Raw genomic sequence first — 6,011 nt, forward strand, 5'->3', positions numbered from 1 at the left:
CACAAACGATTACAACTTCATTTTCAACCATTAAATCCTCATTTTACATCATAGAATCCACAACACAACAACAATCAAATTACTAAATAAAATAATTGGTTTACCATTCTTACACACACACCTATCCGGCCAAGCACCAACACCCATAATTTCATGAATTTCATCCACTTTCACACTCCACAACATACATAATCACCCACAACATATAAGAAAAGGATTAAACCTTACCTTTTTCCCTTGATTTTTCACTTGGCTAGAATTTGTAACTTGTATGAATATATGTTTTTCTTGCTCCAATAACCACTTCACTTTGCTAAGGACCCTTTAATGGATTGTTTAGCTAGAAGAGAATAATTTTTTGATAAAAATTTTCCAAGGTTCTTGTTGGATTTATCATGGCCGAATGGCCTTGGTTATTTTTCTCCTTCTCTTTTGTTCTTTAGTCTTCTTGAAGTTTCTAGGAAGGGAATGAATAAGATGACTAATAAGTCATCTTTTGGACTTATAAATTTTGTCCCCATATGGGCTTTGACCCATCTATTATGGACGGCCCAATGGCCCCCTTTAATTTCCAAGCCCATTTTTTTTTTTGTTTTGCACTTCATGAAAATTTATTTTTTTCAAATTTCAAATTTGCCCTTCGCCTTCCTCCTTCCTCCATATTTCCACGAGTCATTTTGCGAATTTCCCCTTTTTACCCTTTGCCTTTCTTAATATTTCCACAACAAACATTTTCATAAACAACTCATTCACTAAACTAATTTTGGAAAATAGTCTTGACTTTAATTTCTCGCAATCATCTTGAATTATCCGAATGTACGAAATACGGGCTATAACATACGATCCTTTGCCCGTGACCCCGGTTATCTTATACGGACCTTCCCAGTTCGGACCTAGTTTTCCTTCGTTGGGATTTTTGGTGTTTAAGGTAAGTTTTTGAAGCACCAAGTCCCCAACTTGGAAATGCCAAAAATTGGCTCTTCGATTGTAGTACCTTTCCATTCTCTGTTTCTGGGTTGCAATACGGACTAACCCGTTTTCGCGAAGTTCATCGGTGAGGTCGAGTTTTACGGCCATGGCCTCCTCGTTTGACTCCTCGGTAGTATAGCTGAACCGGAGAGTGGGTTCACCAACTTCCACGGGAATAAGGGCTTCAGCCTCGTAGACCAACGAGAAAGGAGTTTCTCCCATACTTGATTTTGATGTGGTTTTGTAAGCCCATAACACCTCCGGTAATATTTCCTTCCAGTGATTCTTTGACGCTTCAAGTCTTTTCCTCAGATTTTAGATTATTGTCTTGTTCGTGGATTCCGCTTGTCCGTTTGCACACAGGTGATACGGGGTTGATACAATTTTCTTGATCTTCAACCCCTCGAGGAAATCATTGACTTTGCCACCTATGAATTGGGGTCCGTTATCACAGGTTATCTCGGCAGGGATGCCGAAGCGACAGATGATGTGGTCCCATATGAAGTCAATGACTTCCTTCTCTCTGATTTTTTCAAAGGCCTGCGCTTCAACCCACTTAGAGAAATAATCAGCATAAACAGAATGAAACGTGCTTTACCTGGTGCTCATGGTAAGGGGCCGACAATGTCCATTCCCCACTTCATGAAAGGCCAAGGTGAAACCACCGAATGCAGCAACTCCCCGGGCTGGTGAATCATCGGAGCATGTCTCTGACACCCGTCACATTTTCGGACAAATTTTTTCGAGTCTTCGTCCATCCGGTTCCAGTAATAACTGGCCCTGATGATCTTTCGGACCAGAGCTTCAGCACCGGAGTGGTTGCCACAGGTTCCTTTGTGCACCTCCCTCAACACATACTCCGTCTGTCTGGGACCCAAACACTTAGCCAGGGGGCCGAAGAAAGATCGTCGATACAATTGGCCGTCTACCAAGCAAAAACGCACAGCTTTGGTCCTTAATGACCGTGATTCTTTGGGGTCATTTGGGAGCTTTCCATCACGCAAGTAGTCGATGTACTTGTTGCACCAATCCCAAGTTAAACCCATTGTGTTTATTTCGGCATGTCCATTTTCTATAGCCGTGTTCAACAAGTGCACCGTAGTCCCGGGGTTGATTTCTTCCCTTTCAACCGAGGATCCCAAATTTGCCAATGCATCGGCTTCACTGTTCTGCTCCCTCGGTATATGCTGCATGGTCCATTCTTTAAACCGATGCAGTATCACTTGGATTTTTTCAAGATACCTCTGCATCCGTTCGTCCTTGACCTCGAAGACGCCGTTCACCCGGTTTACGACCAAGAGCGAATCGCACTTTGCCTCGATTATTTCGGCCCCCATACTTCGGGCCAATTCCAACTCGGCTTCATTGTTAGTCAATTTAGCGGTTCTAATAGACTGTCGAACGGCGTCCCCAGCCGGGGTTCTAAGGACGATCCCTAGCCAGAAACCTTTGAGGTTCGAGGCTCCGTCCGTATGTAGCGACCAAATACCCGAGGCTTTCCCCGAGGTTAGCAGAAGCTCTTTCTCAACCTCGGGGACCATAGCCGGGGTGAAATCTGCCACAAAATCGGCCCAGATCTAGGACTTGATGGTCGTTCGAGGTTTGTACTCGATATCATATCCGCTAATTTCGACGGCCCACTTAGTTAATCTACCCGATAATTCCAGTTTATACATAATGTTTTTCAGGGGGTAAGTAGTTACTACACATATTGGATGACATTGAAAGTAGGGCTTGAGCTTCCTATAAGCACTTACCAGTTCCAATGCTAATTTTTCCAAGTGGGGATAACGGGTCTCCGCATCCCCCAAAGTTCTACTTACGTAATAGATAGAGAATTGCGTACCTGATTCTTTTCGGACCAGAACGCCACTTACCGCCACCTCGGAGACAGCAAGGTAGAGAAAAAGCGGCTCGTCTGCCTTTGGTGTGTGCAACAGCGGGGGGCTAGACAAGTATCTCTCCAATTCTTGTAAAGCTCTTTGGCACTCCGGTGTCCAAACGAAGTCACTCTTCTTCCTTAGTAAGGAGAAGAAACGATGACTCTTGTCCGAGGACCTCGATATGAAACGACTCAACGCCGCTATCCTTCCGGTGAGCCTCTGTACTCCTTTGACGTTATTCACCACCTCGATATCCTCGATGGCCTTGATCTTGTCCGGGTTGATTTCGGTCCCCCGGTTTGACACCATGAAACCGTGAAATTTGCCAGACCTTACCCCGAAGGCCCATTTTTCCGGGTTGAGCTTCATGTTATACTTGCGGAGCACGTCGAAGGTTTCCTGCAAATGTTTTAAATTGTACTCTGTTTCCAGGGACTTGACCACTATGTCGTCAATATAAACTTCTATTGTTTTCCCTATTTGTTCTTCGAACATCTCATTAACTAGGCGTTGGTAAGTTGCACCGGCATTTTTTAGTCCAAAAGGCATGACATTATAACAGTAAGTCCCATATCGGGTGATGAAGGATGTTTTCTCTTGATCCTCCGGGTGCATCCGAATCTGGTTATACCCGGAGTAGGCATCGAGAAAACTTAACATCTCATGCCCGGCCGTCGCATCGATCATTCTATCGATGTGAGGCAACGGGAATGAATCCTTCGGGCATGCTTTATTTAAATCCTTGTAATCAACACACATTCGAAATTTATTACCTTTCTTGGGCACCACCACCACGTTAGCTAGCCAGTCCGGGTACTTTACCTCCCGAATAGAACCTATTTTTAAAAGCTTTTTTACCTCGTCTTTTACGAAGGCGTGTTTTGCTTCCTCCATGGGCCTTCTCTTCTGCTTCACCGGGGGAAACTTCCCGTCTAGACTGAGCTTATGAGTTGCTACTTCCGGTGATATACCTGTCATATCTATATGGGACCATGCGAAGCAATCTGCGTTAGCTCGAAGAAATTCAATTAACTTGTTCCTGAGCTCCGGGGTTAACCCCATGCCCAGGTGTACCTTTCTGTCCGGTAGGTGTTCGAACAAGATGATCTGTTCCAGCTCCTCTACTGTTGACTTGGTTGCGTCCGATTCATCCGGCATGACGAATGATCTGGGCACACCGAAGTCATCCTCTTCGCACCCTGGGTCCAACCCTGTATGCTGTGATTGCTATTTGGTGTCTGTTTCCTCGGTTGAGTCCTTCTCCCTTTGATCCGATTTTTCGGGTTGAGGTGTCGTTTCCTCGATTGCGAACATCTCCCTTGCAGCGGGCTGTTAGCCTCGGATGGTTATTATCCCCTCCGGTGTCGGGAATTTCAGCAACTGATGCAATGTCGATGGCACGACCCTCATGCTATGTATCCAGGGTCTGCCCAGTAATGCATTATACTTTATGTCCCCTTCGATCACATAGAACACCGTTTGCTGGATAGTGCAATTGATGTTAACCGGCAACGATATCTCCCCCTTTGTGGTTTCGTTCACCATGTTGAACCCGCTGAGAACCCAGGCTACCGGCACGACCTGGTCGAGTAGCCTTAACTGTTCGACCACTCTCCACCGGATGATGTTGGCTGAGCTACCTGGGTCAATCAAAATACGTTTAATTTGAGTTTTAAAGATAAGAATAGAAATTACCAATGCATCATTGTGCGGTTGAATGAGGCCTTATGCATCCTCGTTGCTGAAAGAGATAGAACCCTCGGGCAAATAATCCCGGCTGCGTTTTTTGCGAACAACAGAAACCTTGGCCCGTTTCATCACCGGCCCTCGAGGGGCATCGGTGCCCCCAACTATCATGTTGATTACATGCTGGGGTTTTACTTGCTCGGCCCTTCGATGAGCCTCCCTTTCCTTGTAGTGATTTTTGGCTCGTTCACTCAGCAATTCTCGGAGATGACCGTTCTTCAGTAACCGGGCTACCTCCTCTCTTAGCTGGCGACAATTCTCGGTTCTGTGACCATGGGTTCCATGGTATTCACACACCATGCTCGGGTCCCGTTGCCCGGATCCGACCTTAGAGGTCTTGGCCATCTTACATTCGGGACACGGCCACTAGCCGAGACGAGGCCCGAGGTACTGACGTTGAAGTTGTACTCCGATATCCTTGGCAAATCCTTGTTGCCGGCGGAGCTCCCGGCATTGCTCTTGAACGAGAGACCCCGCCTGTTCGGCGGGCGCTCGACCCGTTTATTACCCGACCGGAGAAATGGCTTGGGCTAACCCTTGATTTCTCTGACCTAAAGCTTGGCTTCTTCGAATGGGAATATGGCCGATATCTCTCCCTCGACGACTCGGCCTTCGTTTCGTAACCTTTCCTTGGTCTCTCAAAACTTTTGTTCACATTTATTGGCCCCGGGGGAAGTTTGAATTGATCATCTTCCACCCGAATCTTCGACTCGTATCGGCTATGGACATCAGCCCATGTCACAGCCTCGTACTCCAGCAAGATTTCCTTTAATTTGAACGAAGCTGTTGAACTCTAAACATTGAGCCCCTTTGTGAAAGCTTGTGCAGCCCATTCTTCTGGAACCGGGGGGATCTCCATTCGTTCCCTTTGGAATCGGTTGACAAATTCACGCAGTAATTCATCATCTCTCTGGGTTATACGGAAAATATCTTCCTTACGGGCCTGCACCTTCTTGGCACCGGCGTGAGCTTTTATGAAGGCATCGGCGAGCATTTCGAATGAAGTGATCGGATGCTCGGGCAGATGGTCGTACCATGTCAATGCCCCTTTTGATAAAGTTTTCCCGAACTTCTTCAGCAATACCGATTCAATTTCGTCTTCCTCAATATCATTGCCTTTTATAACGCAGGTGTATGAGGTCACGTGCTCGTGCAGGTCCGTTGTGCCATCATATTTCTGGATATCCGGCATTTTGAACCTCTTCGGGATTAGTTTCAGAGCTGCACTCGGAGGAAAAGGTCTTTGGATGTACCTCTTCGAATCCGACCCTTTCAGTAAAGGCTGAGCCCCCGGGATTTGGTCTACCCGAGAGTTGTATGTTTCCACCCTCTTCTTGGTTGAGTCTACCTGGTTTGCCAAAGTTTCGAGCATTCTCAGAACCTTGGTGGAGGACCCTGCTCCGGACCCATCGC

Source organism: Lycium barbarum, chromosome 11 (assembly GCF_019175385.1).
Source record: "Lycium barbarum isolate Lr01 chromosome 11, ASM1917538v2, whole genome shotgun sequence".
NCBI lineage: Eukaryota > Viridiplantae > Streptophyta > Magnoliopsida > Solanales > Solanaceae > Lycium > Lycium barbarum.